Raw genomic sequence first — 17,756 nt, 5'->3', positions numbered from 1 at the left:
TCAGCTGCTATTAATATTGCTGTTATCAGATTTCACTGAATTCCCACGTGCTGCTGAGAATAGAAAGGCTCCAGTGGAAGATGTGGTTGCTGCATGGGTACAGAAACATGAGGACATTCCTCCAGCACTTGGATTCTTAGCAAATTGATATTCAACCCCGAGAGCCACAGTTCACTGCTGAGAATGCTGGAAATAAACCAGCCAGGCTATGGCTGCAGAGTTAGAGAACGGTGTTTGGAAACACACCTTTCTATTTGACTATAAAAAGCACATGCATTTTCCATAGCAACACATCCACCAGACCCAACACCACTCACATCACAGCAGCACAGCATCAGGTATAAAATGTCAGCACAAAGCATTTCTCCGTGCCCCTACGGAACCCCTGGCTGACAGCAAGGAGCTCCGTGGGCCCTGATGAATGAGCAGCCTGTCTGCACCCTGTGCCCCCACCTCCTAAAGCTGAGGGGTGGAGGAGAAATGCTCAAGAAGGAAAAGGCAGAGAGGGAACAGAGCCAGCCAACACCCTCCGTGGGAACACATCACCATCCATGGCTTCAGAGCCTGTCTTCTCACACTGCCTCCGGAGCATGGTGCTTCCTTGCTGATCTCACCCATTATGCCTCCACACCATTCTGAAATCCCTTATCAAAACAAAAACAGGCACTTCTAGAAAAGTGCATCAACCCCGGCAAGTCACCAGACGATAACATTATCCATTTCCTCATGCTCTTTTCCGACCCCTCCCTGGGTGGTCCATCTCTGCCAGCTTCCTCATACTCCAGTCTAATCTGGAGGTTCTCCCAGAGAGAAAACTAGCATCCTGTAGGGAAGAAGGCACGCCTGTCAAATAAAAATAAAAATAAATCCCGCAGAAGAACAAGCAGAAGAGCTTCAATGATAACCTGAGCATTCCTTGGCTCTTGTCTGAGTGGTGAGCAGGGCAAGTGGTGTGGAGCACTCACTGCAAAAAGGAGGCTGATAGGATCATGCACCTTCCGGCTCAAGTATTAAGGGCCAATAAAGAAAATTAAAGTTGGACTGGATGACATCTGAGACAGTTTCCAAAATAAATTGTCCTAAAATTGATAATAATTGATGTAGATTTGTTGATTGGTCCCTCTTTGTGACTTTTTCTTACTCTACTCCTAACCTGCTCTAAAAATTCATCAGCTTCACTAACTAATTACAATTAAACTGTGTGTCTCTTGTACTGTTTTATTTGCTTGGTTTTTCCAGGAAAAAAACTAGAACGCTTTGCCAATCTTTATTGGATACTTCCAATTCCAGATCTAGACTGGCACTTACCAAAAAAAAAAAAAAAAACAAAAAACCCAAAAACCCGGCAGGCATTTTATTTCTGAAATCTAGTGGTCACATGCCATACACTTTGGCCAAGAAACATAAGAACATCCACTGACTTTTATGAGAAAAGATGGACCCTGCACAAAGTATTAGAAGTTGTGCAGTTGACTCTCAGCTCACACAGAGTGTTAGGAAATCAAATCTCAAATCACTTTGTTCACACTCAAGAAGACTTTTTAATTTCACATTAATTAAATTAATTCCTTCTCAAGGAAAAAAATCCACTTTAATGCACACAGTATTTTAGATCAATTGATAGATAGTTATAATGTCAGTACTTACACATACTATAGGTTTTTATTTCTTCCCAAGTTTTGGTATTTAGAATTTGGAGCATGATTTTGCTCAATCTCTCCTTTTATCTCCCTGCTGCCCTTTTTTCTTTTTTAAAAGCCTGTACATATTTCAGTTGACCTTTGCACAAGGATTACATTAAATGTTCCCCCCCCTTTCTACCCTTCTCCTTCCTTGTACCTCAAGAATCAACACACTCGAGCTCATCCTGTTGATGTAGATAATGTAGATAATGATCATCAGGATCATTCTCTACATTAACTTCTCTTGCATTTAGTTTTAAAGATCCTTGATCTTCATCCTCCCCCCCCCACACAAATCTAGACCATGTTGTATAAATTTTGTACATTAATTTCAACAGAAGTCAAGATGAGGAATGTATAATTTGGCTAACATTCTTTCCAAAACAAATAGTTGGTATATCTGGGGAGTCACTGAAAAGTAAGTATCAAAATAGACAATTAAAAGCAATCCTGTAAGTTTTTAGAAATATATTCAAAACCACAAAAACATGCAGCAGCTAGCTTGCTCAAAAATAGTTCAAGAGCATTATAAAAAAAAATTATGTAAAAAGTCTATTATTTGCTTCAGCTAAGCTGCAGCAACCATGCCAACTCACAGCATTATTTTTCATGACATGACCAAAACTCATTTTCTCTACTGCCTAATGCCTCTTTGCCATTATTAAGTATTTCCAAAGCCACTGTCCTTTTTATTCCCAACTCTCACACCTAACTGGAATATTTCAACATCCCCAGTTTCCACACACACACCAGAAGTAAACTTTTAGAATAGCCCTCAATACTGACCACATTAATTCCCACCAAGCCTTGATGAGACTTGTCTGTACCAACTCCAGGTATGAATAAACAAATCACTGCAAGGTAAGTTAGGGTAAAAAATTTTCCATCTACCAAGTACTCCTAGCAACTGCCTATGTGCACTCTCTTACACTCAGCCCCCAGGATTAACACAATTGTTCAATTTGGATAAAGCATTTAGAGGTGGTCTCTTGGGAAGAGCTAGGATTTGGCAAGTTATACAACATTGCTTGCTCAGAGAGAGATATTTTTATAGCCTCTGTACACAGGGAAGAGGAAAAATCCACCCCAACATTCAATCTCCTCCCTTCATGCCCAGGGAAAGAGCCAGTAAATGTAATCCTTTGTTATCCTTGTGTCAAGCAAACAAGCAATGGCGCAGAAGTGCCTTGTGTATAAGCAAAACAGTTTACCACAGCTTATAGACTCAAAAGCAAGGTTTACTCAATTCCTCAGGGTATTAAAAAAAAAAAAAAGAAAACCCAGAACTCAAGTCTATGCTGCATAATTTATATCAGATATTTGGCAATGAACATATCCTCTGATAAAAAAAAAAGATGACTGACAGTAACTTGTACTGGATATTGCTGTGTTCACACTTGTGCTTACAGCCAGCTTCACCAGTCTAAATAGGCATCTGCTTGGCTGTTGTTGTTATGACACATACTCAGAAAACAATTCAGCACACAGGTGACTCAGAGTTACCAGCAGAAGCTACAGATGTCCTATTCTAGGCCCATAAAAGTAATCCAGGATTCAGTCCACTCCAGTCATCATCTCCTCAGAAAAGCCAAGACCCATAAATGCCACGTATATGTATGAGGGACAGTTATATCTTCTGGAGAAGAGGCAGACCCCCTGCATTTTAGGGATACATGGAATTTACAGCACCTGGGAGTCATTTCAAAGATTTCCAATGGCTCATTTCTTCCTCTAGAGCAATTCCAGTGTAGTGCTGGCCAAACTGTTGCACAGGAGAACAGAGCATAGGGGCAGTGTATATGCCAGACCTCTTTTCATTCTAAAGTTTTGTTACATTATTAAAAAACAAATGCTTTTTTGTTCTGCAGTTCGAAGGGGAACTAATAAAAGCAAAGCTTTTGGGAAAGAGTGATAAAAAAAATAGATTAATTGATAGAGATGCAGAGCAAAGATGAAGAAATGGAGGTACAAGGTAAGAGCAGCTTAGTCCATGATAAAGATTTTGGAAAGAAGTGAGGTGACACTGCATTTGTCCTTAAGTATATCACTACTGCATGACCGAATCATTTCATTTAGTCTGTACACTTGGACTAAAAGCTTTTAAAAACTACTGGGTTTTCTCAGTAATATTCTGGCAAAATATTTCACGAGCAAACAAGAAGCACTGAAAAAAAAAAAAGAAAAAAATGCTTCCTTTTTGGAATTTTGCCGTATTTTCTCTATGTTTCTTTGTGTTACCCTAGCAACACAGAGCCCAACATCATCACTCATCACACAGAGCACAAGAGTATGAAATACAGGCTGAACCTGACTTCTCTCTATTAAAGTCCGTTCTCTCTTAACTTAAAGTGATCAAATATGTCCAAAAGGAATGAGATATGCAGATACAACGGAACTTTATTATTTCTCATGTTTTCTTGATCTGTCTGCATTTGTAAAAACATACTTAGAGCCAGGAAAGAGCTCCTCAATTAATGCAAAGTCAAATATTTATGCAAGCTTAACAGAAACAAAACACTGAAAAAGGATGTATTGCATTGAACCAGCTCTCCCAGAAGATGTGGCGTGAAGTAGCAGCAAAATTTAAACCAAAAACAAGATACAAAAATCAAGAAAAATCTACCAAGTGTAGTACGCTTAAGGAAAAATGTGTCCCTTTTCTTTTAGAGAACAGATAAGATCTAAGACAAGTATATATAATTTTCCACGTTTCCTGCAATTCTCACCTCCTATCCTCAGCTCTTGAAACATCCACAATTAACGGAGTTCCTTAAGGATTCAGCTATTCTTACTCAGGTTCCTTAGGGCTTCAAATTTATTTCTATAATATTTGAAATATATAAACTCAATTTGTTGCTATCAGTAATACTGGATAAATATTACCTCTTTTAATTAGCTTTTTTTGGGTGAAAAACAATTTTTCCATCCCAAAAGAAAACAGTGCTTTAAGGCTGCCTGGAACAGCCAAGTCAGAGGGTAATTTTAAACATTTGCTCAAAACATTAACGTTTTGGGGCCAGGTTTTCTGGCCAAGTTTTTAATGCTGGAAAAATGAATGCTTCTTTACTGTAAAGTGAGAGAATGGGTAAAAGTCCAAATACTTGCTTTGCCAGAAAGTTAGAAAACTTTTGTGGGAGGCAAAAAAAAAAGAGGGGTGGGGGGAGGAGAGAAGTTTAGCTAGTCTGACCATATACCTCTGAAGTTGGAGTTTACATTCATTCTGACCATCCCAACCAACTGAAACCAAATGTGCTATTAGTCACTTAAGAGTTTCTGTTGTAAAGTTAGAGGAGTCTGAGAATAAAAACTTGAAGAAAATTAATGATATGGGAAAACAATCCTAGCCAGGGAACTACAGATGATCTCACACCACTCTTTCACCAGTACTCATGAAGTATGTAATTTGTATCACAAAACTGATGACTGAGGAAAAAATAGGCTTAATACACCAATTAAGACATCACCAAAATGCTCCAACAAGCTATTACAACTAAGTCTGCTGGTAGGGAAGGAGTGGAACAAAACTATCAGATTCTGCTCCAAGTGAGGCCATGGCAATATTCCCAACATCTTTAACGAGTGCATGAGTAAATGCTAAATTGGGAATCTTCCTTCTCACGAGAAAGAAGATACTACATGCATCAAGTCTTGGAAATTGCAGTTAGCCATCTGCAGAATTTCACCAGCTGCCCAGCCAGATGAAGCACTGGAGAAGTGGGTTTGTTAAAACACACATGGTGGTTGCAAGCTATCCTTCCCAGAAGTCAATCAAACCACAGAGCCAAAATAAAACACAAAAGCAACCCCCAGGCTCTTGATGGAGTTATTCTATGAATTCTTTGTCCAACAGTCCTCATAATTTCTACAGGAAAAACAGGCACTATTTATCACCAAGAGAAGATTAACAAAAACCTTGAGAATCTTATCTAGGAATCCACAGCTTTTGAAAACTAAGGGTGTCTCAAAACCTCTGAGAAGCACAATCATTACTGCATTTAATCATTGGAAAAATTTTCAAACCAATGGTTAAACTGAAAAGTATGTCAATAGTGCCAGTTTACTACAAACTGCAGCTTCCCATGGGACAGTACACATGCTGCATTAGCAACTGCTACATCCAGACCTGTTACCTTGGAACTGTCTATGAACGTATCCCTTTTGATCTCAAGTGTTTGGCCCTATTTTATTCAGAAATCCCAACAGTAGCAGTGCTGTCACTATATCCATAGTTTAACAATTCAGTGAAAAGCCAAGACTTTACCATCATCCTGCAATTAGGACTGATAGTCTAGACAGGATGAAAAATTAAAGGCAGCTCAATAAAATTAATGGGATGTTTCTCCTCTTGATTATACTTAATTCTACCTGAAACAAATTACAGTTGCAGAAGAATCACACAAAAAGTCATCTCAGCGGTCTCATCAGCAACACGCACCTTACAACAGTGAGACTCAGAATAATTACCAAGATCTCCCCTTCTTTTCACCTGCAGGCTAAGAGAACTACAAGAAGAAATTAACTCAGTGTGGAGGAGGAATACCCAGTAGTATCCTCCAATGAGGAGAGGACATATCAATCTCTGCTGATGGCTTAGGAATAGGTTGCTACATCGCAGCAAAGCCCAGCTATTCCTTGACAAGAAGGTAACCCCTAGAAAGTACAGGAGAAAAGAGCAGGGTGAACATACCTTCATGCTTTGACCCACAGATAGTAAACATGGATGATAAGCTTGAGCATTACCATCAGGTTTGGTTGCCAGACAGCAAACTGTTGACCACATTGCCCACACAACATTGATAGTGCTTTGCAGTAGGCTACCACTTTCTTACTGCATGAAGTTAGACAGGGGGAAAATACCATGAAAAAAATAGCTCCTAATGTATTATCTTCCCTCCATTTCAGTGTAGATGCCGTTAGTGGTCCACTTAACCTGCTACGATAATATATTTTAAAAATAAACTTAATAGAAGTCCCTTTTGTAGACTTTTTTCTTTTTGGCAACTGAAGGTATAAAGATATGCAACAGTCTTCACCATCAAGGAAATGCATTTATGGCAGAGTAGGACAGTACACCAGTTTCCTAAGATACTAAAAGCCAGTTTATTCTGCCATGTAAGTTATGCAAGCATCATCTTTAGTAACGGAAATCAGTTCTATCAAAAGCAGTTCATGAAATAACAAATCAGCCATCTGTTGGATGCTGATTTATTGAGAGAGACCGATTCAGAACTGCTCCAACAGTCAGATATTTACTGCTCAGAAAGAAGACAGATATGAAGCCTTCTGCCACACTGCATTTTAAGCTCTTCCCTTACAAAACAGCACATTGAATAAATGTAAAAATATGTGCCCCAAGTTTTTTTTTCAGGTAGGAAAGAATCTTTGGAAGCTTCTGCTAGGGAAAGAAATCCAGAACTGTTGCATGAACTCCAGACAGAATGTCAAACATGTAATTACTTGAAATATTATTAAAAGTAACATAGTTATTACTTAAGGCCCTGAAGGAAAAACCCTGACACAGGCTAGGTACACAGGTGAGTATACTTGAACTTTTTTTTGCATAATAAAGCTCCCAGCAAAAACTGTGCAATCCTTCAAAAAGGAAAGCCACAAGGAAAAGAAAAATAAATTAAAAACACTGAGATGTCATTCTTCGCAAAGAGAAAAAAATGAACTCTCATCTCAAATTCACTCTCAAACTTCCTCTCCTTTTAATTAAAATTGATGAATGCTGATAGCACAGAAATCAACAGATTGGATGTGAAGTAAACAAGCCATTTAAAATACATAAATGCACATTTAAATTAAGTCTGTGCTGATTTTCAATTTGTAAAACCTCATATGCACTAATTTTGAGTGTCATACCAATTCCCCTCAAAAATAAGTTGACTAACACATTCACGATTACAGAGCAGCTTACAAAAATAAAAATTGTTTTTAAATTCCACTTCCTTACAAAGATTTTTATTTTTGCTAATTTTAGCTTGCACAGAGGATCCTGCGTTTCAGGGGTACAACCAAGGCTTGCCAAAGTTCTTTCACAAGTTGAAGACTGGCCAGTGAGCACCATCAGCAGTAATGGAGCTTCCGTTGAAACAAAAAGCAATTCTCTCTGAAAAATTAAGCATATAATTATCCAATGAACACAATATCACAGTAGTTACTCTCTCAGGTAATTATTAATTTTATTGCAGGCACCAAGATTAGAATGGATTGAAACTTGCCATATTTAACGAGACAACTTTTTCTGTCCTCTCTCTTCTAAGAGTGTTAAGTTGACCATCTATACCCAATTTGTCTTACACTCTTCTCTTTGTCCCTGTATCTTGCTGTGTTGACCTTAATAAAAAAAAGGCACATGCTTTCAAAATTCAGGCCATAAACTAATCTCTGTTGTATCCTCTACCACGGGGGAAAGTACAAGGTTTTCTAAAAACTACCCACTAATTATTTTTTGTACATAAGTTTTGGGGCATTACACACTTTAATAAGCAAATGCATGGAAACCTGTACAGCTACCTTTTGTAATACCATTAAAGACTAACCTTTCATAACTGTCATCTGCTCTCTACTTCAAAGCCTGCACTCTTTGAAGCTGACCTGGTGTTGCTGTTTGTTTTGTGAGTTGCCTGGCAGAGACATCTGAGCAATAGAGAATGAAAACAGCAGGAAAGCATCTTTACTGGGTATCCCAAATTAGCTGAAGAATTACAGAAGGCTATTCCAAATAACAGCAGCGGTGGCACACAGACTACCTAAAAACTAGAAGGAACTAGAAACCAAGCAGATGCTACCTCCTCTTCATTAACAGTAAAAGCAGATTATGAAGTTTTTCACAGGCAAAGTAAAAAAATAAATTAGAAAAAAATCTCAATGCACTTGTTTTGAAACTGAAGGGAGTCTTCATAATTTAAAATTGCATTAACAAAGAAGGCATATTACCAAGAGTTGAAGTAACCTGAACTAAGTAGCTGGAGTACCCTCTCACATGTGGAGGCATGTTGTAATCTTTGCTGCAGTCCCAGCTCTCAGGCTCTTCTCCTTTCTCTGCAGTATCTTCTCAGGGGCTCCTCCTGGGCTCTCGACCCACCCCTATTTATCTCAGTTACTCTCACGAGCTACAGCTGTTGCCTAACTAAGGACCCTGCAGCTGCAGCTCGTTTGGAGTAACCCAGACACACACAGATCTTACAATACAACATGTATTCAAGCCCCCACAGAGGCAGGAAAAAAACTCCCAAGTTTAGTAGTTTTCTTCCACTGTGCTTTCTGTTGCTTACTTTAGCTCTTAAGGAGGACAGTCTCTCCTGTGACTGCAGATGCACAAATAACAGTAACATCTTCCATTAAATGCTGAATGCCAAAACCTACATGCAATTAAGCCTGACCAAACAGTTTCTAGGAGCTTGAACATATTTGCTTTCCTGACAAAAATTCTGCAAACAAAAGCTCCTTCTATAAGTAATGTACACGTGCCTTTGGTACACGTCCATCAAAAAGATTCCTGCCCTAGGAGATGAAAGCAGGCTTCTCCTCTCTCTCCCCGCGTGACTCTCAGGCAGTAGTAAGTCATTTAAAAAATGATGGGAACCACACAAACACATTCTTGGGCGACAAGTGACAAGAAGAAATTTTGAGTGTTCACTGCTTCTCCATCTCTCCTGAACCCTAATAGAATCATAGAATTGTTTAGGTTAGAAAAGACCTTTAAGATCATTGAGTCTGACCATTAACCCAGCACTCTTAAGTTCACCACTAAACCATGTTCCCAAGTGCCACATTTGCAAGACTCATAAGTACTTCCAAGGATGGTGACTCTACCACTGCCCTGAATAGCCTGTTCCAATGCTTCACAAGTGTTTTAATTGAAGAAAAGTTTACTAAACCCCAATTCTAAACCACACAATTGGTATGCCATATGTCACAATTTGAGGACATTTCTTCCTGGCCTGTCACTTGTTACTTTGGAGAAGAGGCTGACCCCCACGTGGCAGTTGTGGTGAACAGTAAGGTCCCCCCTGAGCCTCCTTTTCTTCAGACTAAACATCCCCAGTTCCCTCAGCTGCTTCTTATCAGACCTGTGCTCCAGACCCTTTACCAGCTTCACTGCCCTTCTCTGGGCACACCCCAGCACCTCAATGTCTGTCTTGCAATGACGGGCCCAAAACTGAACACAGGATTTGAGATGTGACCTCACCAGTGCTCAGTGCAGGGGCACAATCACTGCCTGGTCCTGCTGGCCACACCATTGCTGACACAGGCCAGGATGCCACTGGCCTTGTTGGCCACCTGAGTACACACTGGCTCATGTTCAGCTGGCTGTCAACCAGCACCCCCAGGTTCTTTTCCGCTGGGCAGCTTTCCAGCCACTCTTCCCCAAGCATTTGAATGTTGAGACCCAAGAGCAGGACCTGGCACTTCACCTTGTTGAACTTCATCCAACTGGCCTCAGCCCCTCCATCCAGCCTGTCCAGATCCCTCTGTAGTGTCTTCCTACCCCCCACAGATCAACGTTTCTGCCCAGATTGGTGTCATCTGCAAGCAGACTGAGGGTGCAACTTTGCCCCATCCGCCTTGTCTGCCCTTTTACTGCAGTGCCCCATTGTGCAAACACGCTTTCTGAGAAAACCAAGTTCCAGTCCTTCATTCCAGTTTTTCTCCTGATAAAACTCACACTGTTCACTAAAGGAAGGGATTTTAGCAAGCAGCTTTGGCCCACACCTGCCTTAGTCCTCCCATGCTGGCAGCCCTGTGCACACTTAGAGCAGCTGCTGAGCCACCCATTGCTCACATGGCACCCAAACAAGCAAAACTCAAGCACTCAGACTCATCCTACTCGGTGCCACCATTCCCTGGACTTGTAGATGTAAATCTTATCCTAGCAATGAAACAAACAACACTGAGCAAGAAATGGAAGTAATTTACAAATGCAGTCACATCATTTAGGTCACGATCATGATGCAGACTGAGTACAATACCTGGATAACTAGAGATTTCTGTATAGGTTATTTATCAAACCAGCTTGTTGAATACATTCACAAATTACTCAAGCAGCATTAGAGAAAACAGAATTGAACTAAGGACTTTGCTTGCAGCTCTACAAGGAACACGCTTCAGAAAGACAAAATGTTGTTTATAAAAAGAAAATTATCCTTTTGCAAGAGATTCTGTTCCTCTTGAGAGAATAAAAATATCACTATGAAATGGCAAATGCTACTAAACCACCAGCACTAAGTGACTTCTGTATGATTTCCCAACAGCAGCCAACATTCAATACCAGAGGCAAGCTCAGACTTCAAAGAATAAAATGTTCTGCACATAGAGAGAGGGTTTTGCAGGACAAGTGGAGTATCATTACCAATGCATCTTATTCTGTGCTTATTCAACCTGTGTGGGTGTGCCTTCTACATAACCATATGATGTGTGATTTTACAGTTACACTTCCCATTCCAAAATCAGTAACAAAACCTCTTAAATTAACTGATCTTCTGCAAGCGAAAGTAGCTTTTAAGTAACTATGCTGAATATAGCAAAGGCAAATACATGTACCAGCTTATTTCAACAGACTTTCAGCCACTCTTATTCATTATACTTCTGAAGCTTTTCATGAAGTTTCCAATGGCTTAATGAAGAACTGTCATATGTTAAATTGCTAATAATTAATGATAACATTTTTTTTCCTGTGATTGCACAACCCGGTCACATACAGAATGCTGCTCTGGATTAAGAGACCTACCATGATTTTATTCATATTTTCAGATAGCTTTACATACAATGTTTCACATTTGCTAAAGCTTAACAATGACTGCTTGACTGATTTATCAAATCAAATTAATTGCTTCCATATGACTTGTGTTTGATTTTTTCCTTAGTTTTGCTTCTTGGAGTTTTCCATACAGCTACAGAAGTTAAAAGCAGTTTTCACTGTACGCAACCTTTCCAAAACCACACACAGCAACATCCACATGGGACCAGATCAAAAAACTGTATCAAGCTCAAGATCTCATCTTCCCATGTAATCCGAAGTGGCTGCCAAAGGAAGAGCAAAAATAGATAGGAGAGATGTTTCTCCCTTGTGGACTCTCTAAGCTAGATGTGATTTCCACATACTGAGTAACTCTTAAAAGATTTCCCTTACTTAAACTTCTCCTCTATCCCTTGAACGCAAGTAAACTTTGATTATCCACATCATCTGTTGGCAAGGAAGCCTACTTCCCCTTCATTGATTATTCATATAACATTGCATGAAGTGACCAGTTGAATCACTTGTCCACACCATCTGCCAGGGTTTTGTTGTGTTTGTGGGGTTTTTTTGTTTATTTGTTTGTTATAAGCTTGCAACTTTGTCCAGCTCTCTCCTTCATCCATCACCTCTCATTCAGGACTCTCAGCATGCTTAACTAAGCCTGCAGGGGAAGCCATCCCTACTTTTAGTCAGAGAGATGCCATAAGGGTGAAGATATTCCAGTTCCATAGATCTGCTTTTGGGGGAATTTGGGCTAGTGAGAAAGTGAGAAAAGGGAAAATGATCCAAGCCCAAAGCCTCATAGGGTATTACAACACCAGCAAATGTCATATTAACCACAGCAACCCAGTAAGGTTGGTTTTCCTATTCCTAGTACTTGTTTCTAGAATAAGGTTGGGTCCTTTTCTTTGTTTTTGTGTGGTTGGTTGTACTTTTGTTTGTTTGAGGTTTTTTTGACTGGCAGTGATCACTGCCTTCACAAAACCTCTGACACCTTTATCTCAGGCCTGAGCAGTATTAGGCACTCCAGAACTCATAATTTCATACACAAAACCAAAATTGTTCTAAATTTTCTTGGTCTCATTAAAGTAACCCAAATTTCCTTCTATTTTATACATAAAAAGAGCACAGTTACTGAAAAAAGTAACCTGAAAATTACTACTAAAAGCTGTTTACAAGAATAGTTAATACTGGTATACTTGGACACATTAGGATTCAGTTGTGGAATTGTACAGTAATTCTCTAACTGTACAGATCTGTGTTGAAAATACATGACAGCTTCAAGTCAAACCACACATAAATAAACTGCCTTCTGTTAGCTCAGGCATTTTTAGCTAGTGCTTTACCAAATACATCCCTCACCCCCGAAAATTATCACAGTTGAGGGCATCTTACAACATCAGGTCACAGAGTTAAAAAGAATACATTACTGCATCATAAATCTGACAAGCGTATTTCAGTGGTTATTCACAGGGAACAAGTGGCTGTCTGTAATTTAACAGCCTTCGCAAGAGCAGAAGTATTTTGAACTTGGACTCCCTTTCCCCGCCCCAGTTAAATATTTTATCATATAACGCATTGGAATCCACGTCAGTTGATGCATATCTGTACATATTGGGTTCAAAGGTGTGTGCGTGTTTACATTTGCAGGACATTTTTTCTGGAAGGGAAAGGAAAGAGGAAATATCATCAGCATTAGTCAACCTTCTTACTCTAGTCCCAGAAACCAGCTGCAGCAGCTTCCAGAATTTTGCTTTCTGAGTCAGGTTCTGAGACTGCGCTCCCTCCCTGGGCAGACAGAATGGTAGGGAGGGGATACATACGCTGGAGGGCAGGGCTGTTGGGAGGACTGGCTCTGCAGGAACCTCATATGACATCCAATAATCACAAAGTCCAAGTCCTGCCCCATGGATGGACCTAATTCCTGTAACTGCAGAGCAGAGAGGAGAGCTGGGCCCGGTGGTCCTGCTGGGCCGAACCTCAGCCAGCAGCCAGTCCTGTCACCACTGGCCACCAGCACGCAGGGCGGAATGAAATGGTGCTTGGATGTGCAAAATGGAGCATGTCAGAAGGCTGACAGAGCCCATCATTCCCCCTTGTCCTCAGCACTTACTATGCCACCTCTGTAACGCTGCTGTCTCTGGTTTGGTGTCTCACAGTACAGGAAAGACATGGATAAACTGGAGCAAATTGAGTGGAGGTCACCAGGATGTGCATGGCTGGAGATCCTGAGCTTGATCACCCAGATTGTTCAGTCTGGAGAACAGTTCCCCTGTTGGGTTTTCTTTTGCTTTTGTTGTTGGGGTTTTTTTCCTTTTGTTTCTTAAAGACAACAGATCTCTATCATTTAAAAGAAACATGCCTTTGTGTGGTTAAGCTTGGCTGATATCTAGGGCTCTTTATTTCCAACCCTCCGCCTGTTCTTATCATCTAACCATGTGGTGAGACATTATTTTGTTTAATTGGTTTCAGTGACGGCATGAAAACAACCCTGTAACCCTGTGGAAATGCAGTTTGTAAGAATATTTGAAATTGTTATTTCATTGCCAATTGCATTCTGTAACATTCACAGCAAAAAAAAAACCCCAAAACATTAATGTCATTTCAAAGGATACAGTAAATGCTCCAATTAAGCAGTAATAATAATTAGAACTGAAATGTCTGAAAGGAATAAAAATGGCCAGAAGTAGGGTTTTGCATGAAGTACGATCAAAAACTGTCACTACACTGTTCAGCTTTACTCTCCCTATTTGCAGAGCATGGTGAACTGGCAAACTCCTGCACCCATGGAAAACTTCAAGAAGTCAGCTTCCCCCACTATTTAAATATAGCAGCTCTTCCTGTTGAGTTGTCTGCAGAAAAACTAACTGAACTTCAGCAATTTAGCAGTAAAATACCATTTAGAATAATACAATAGTGAACTTGCATACATGTTTCTGTGTAATTGATGTTAGAAAAAGAATAAGCTTATGTTAGTTAAGTCATTTGATTTCCAACATCAGACACAAACACTTCTTTTGTATGGAGGAAAAAAGAGCCACCACCAAAAAATGCAGGCTTTCTCTTTACCTCCTTTTGTAAGGTACTCACTGCTACCCATCAAAAATGCTGTTTTCCCTCTCATGCATTGTTTTATAAACTGCATTTAATCCTGGGAAGCTAGGGGATTAAAATGAATACAGGTATTTAAGATTTAGATGGATTCCCATGGGAATCCTAAAATGCTAGAGACACTTCTGTTAATACAAACAAACACTGAAAAAGCATAAAGGCCTTCAGTAATAATGGGTTTGTAGCCCCTCCCACCCCAAAGTTATCCCAGAGATACTTTTGAAATGTAATAGGATCAAATATGATTACTTTGAACAAACCAGTGCAATTCTGTAGAAAGCTACTGAAATTTTCTGCAGGGAATCATTCACTTCTGTAGAAGAACTACCTGAATTCCAATATAAGCCTGTGGATCTGTGCCACTAGAGATACTTGAATTGATTTTGATACAACTAACACATGCTACCTGTATTGTTACTCTGAATTGTTCAAACTCCTCCTGTGCACATCTAGGTACGGGTACAGAACTCCAGAGTTCTTCATTCTTAGAGCAGAATCATCTTCACAAAACCCCAAATGCTATCAAAAGTATAATCTGATAAAGGAAGTGTAAATTATTAACTTTTAAATTACTCAACAGCAAAAGTGATCTATCTCCAATATTATTCATAGTGACCAGAAAATAAAGCAGACAGATTAAATGGCACCACACCTAACACCTTATAGACTTTAAACCTAAGAATTGAAGGTAAATTTCTAGCGGTATGGTCCAAAGTCTGGAACATATTTTATTGCCTACAACGTTCTTACTGCAATGATTTACAGTTTGTGCAGATTAGTGACATGAGCACGAATATTTTTCACTTAAGCACATCAGTTTCACAAGACTGAAAAAACCAATTTTTTCTTTATCTCTATATAATTGTCCCAAATACTAAGAAAAGTAAAACATGTGCAATTACTGATCTTGCAATCAGATCTATCATTAAAAAAATAAACACAGCAATTTCAATATTTAGAATATAGCTGTACTCAGGAAGCAAATACATTTCTTTGCCAATGCCCATAGCAAAAAGAGAATTTACAAATTTACAAAGTTGTAGAAACATTTCTAGAGTCAGTCTGAAGTGCTGCACTTTTCCATTTCAAGGAAAGTCACTAGGAAACTTAGTTACCACAATAAAGGCCTATTACAACCATATGTGTAAGAAATGTTATTTCCCTGAATATAAACATGGAGAAAGCCACATCCATTGTCCTAATTAAATTTTGGTTAAATGGTTTGCATTTCAATTTTCAAGACCCACAAAAAGCTGTCTTTTATTTGTTTCACCTCAGTTTGAATTCAAAGATAGTTTCTAAAGTGCTGAAGCTTTTGGGATGATTGACTCTTCAGTCACATAGGTACAAGCAAGAGAATTTAAGGAGACACAAGTTTTGGTCCAATCATTTTCATACTTCATGCACTGAAGCATTTGGCTTTCATCCATCTCACCACTTTCTATTCTACGCAAAATTAAAAGGCAGGAAAGGGTGGTTCTATGTTGTGTGAGTGTTTTGAGTTGGTTGGGGTTTTTTTTATTATGAGGCCAAATTAGAAAATAAGTTCTTCAACTCATTAAAATGCATGTTTCTTAGAAAAATCAGCACAGCAAGTTCAGGTTCAGCTCTATCATACTCTCTTATTGCAAGCACTCAATTCTTGTGCAAAAAAAAGTTCAAGATAATATAGTAACTAAGCAAACAGATACGAAAGAAGACCACAAATTCAGTATTATCAACAGAAAACACCAGCTCTGAGCTATCTGTCCACTAACTGATCTGCATTCTCTCTCCTTTCATTGTTGTTTTTGAGGTTGGTTTGGGGTCTTGTTTGATTGGTTTTTCAAGCATCCATTTTCAGGGTATTTGACTCAGTCTCCTTTGAGCAAAATACCACAGCTCTTCCTGAAGGGCAAAATAAGATACAAGTCCCAAAAGAGTGTCTCATCATCACACCTCAGGGTTTCAGCTATACCTCAGCTTTACCTGATTTGCCAAACAGTTTAAAGATCTGAATGATTCTGGCAAAGCAAACCTAAAAAATTCCTCCAAACACTGAGATGTGGTATTGCTTTTACAATTAAAGCTCTCAAAAAATTTCCAAAGAGCCTTGATAACCAATTCCCACTCAAAAGATCATATTTTCAGGAATTTCTATGTAGACTGCTTTTTTCAGTGGTCTGCCCAACAGTGCTAACATTCATCCCATAGAACAGAAATTTCACTTTGCCTTTGTTTACCCTGGAAAAAAAGCACCCTGAGCAGGAAACAGAAGTGGAATCAGGAAATGCAGCATATTCCCCAGGTTTAGACAGGAAGAACATTCAAGTCATAAGAAACATCAACTACTATTAAAGGAGAATATTTTTTAATTCAGTATCTTGTATCAGGAAATAGTGTACAGCTACTTCCTACCGCAAAACCAGTAATTTGTGGTGGCAGTACCGTAATTTAAATTACAGGCTAAAGAAGACAGGTACTAGAGGGCACTGTGTTTAGCTTAACTCACTGCCAGGTGGCTTCCCTTCTGACAGCCCCCAAAAGGAGAGGGTTTCTTAATAAGAGACAAGAGTTGTGATATGCAAGGTAGTGATTCTGTACATATGCTTAAAATACTTAAGGTTGGTATAATAGCTCACTCTTATATAATCAGAAGAGCACCCCATTAAATATATCCTGCTCCAAAAGGAACAACAGGCACAGAATATGTCCTTACAGCCATACCACACAGCAACCATTTAATTTTCTCAGTTTTTATTTAGAAAGCATCTATTCTCTGAACCACTTTTTTGGGTGGTATTTTAAATTCAGAAAGTGTTATCTCTGAACTGAAATAGAGAGCCTGTCTCAAAAGCTTAGCTGAAATGCAGGAACACAAGGATGAACATTCATGTAACAGTTGTCACTTCTCTCCAGTTGGCTTTAGTTATAGAGAGCTTTATGTTACAGAAAGAATGGCATTTTAATTTTTCCAGGATTGCTTTTTGTTTAGAAATTCATAAAAAAAGATTATGCTAAAGAAACATTAAATGGATTAAGATAAAAACTACCTAACATTTTGAAATGCCAGGGCCAAAGTCATAGCTCTGTTATTTCCTCTCATGTATGTACTGAGTCCCACTTCAGCAAAACTTCTCCAACAGGGTTTTCTGTTTGCTTTACATAACTAACATATTACAAGATTGATAATGAATATGTGGGAAAAGCGCAGACCAGAAAAAAGATGAAGGATTTAT

General features: G+C 39.1%; 1 protein-coding gene across 27 annotated transcripts in view; it reads right to left on the bottom strand.

Moving 5' to 3' along the window:
* Positions 1-17,756, bottom strand: part of LMO7 (LIM domain 7) — a 131,806-nt gene that overhangs the window by 51,439 nt on the left and 62,611 nt on the right. The window lies entirely within an intron of this gene.

This window comes from Zonotrichia albicollis, chromosome 2 (assembly GCF_047830755.1).
Source record: "Zonotrichia albicollis isolate bZonAlb1 chromosome 2, bZonAlb1.hap1, whole genome shotgun sequence".
Classification (NCBI taxonomy): Eukaryota; Metazoa; Chordata; class Aves; order Passeriformes; family Passerellidae; genus Zonotrichia; species Zonotrichia albicollis.
This window is presented reverse-complemented; position numbering and strand designations above follow the sequence as displayed.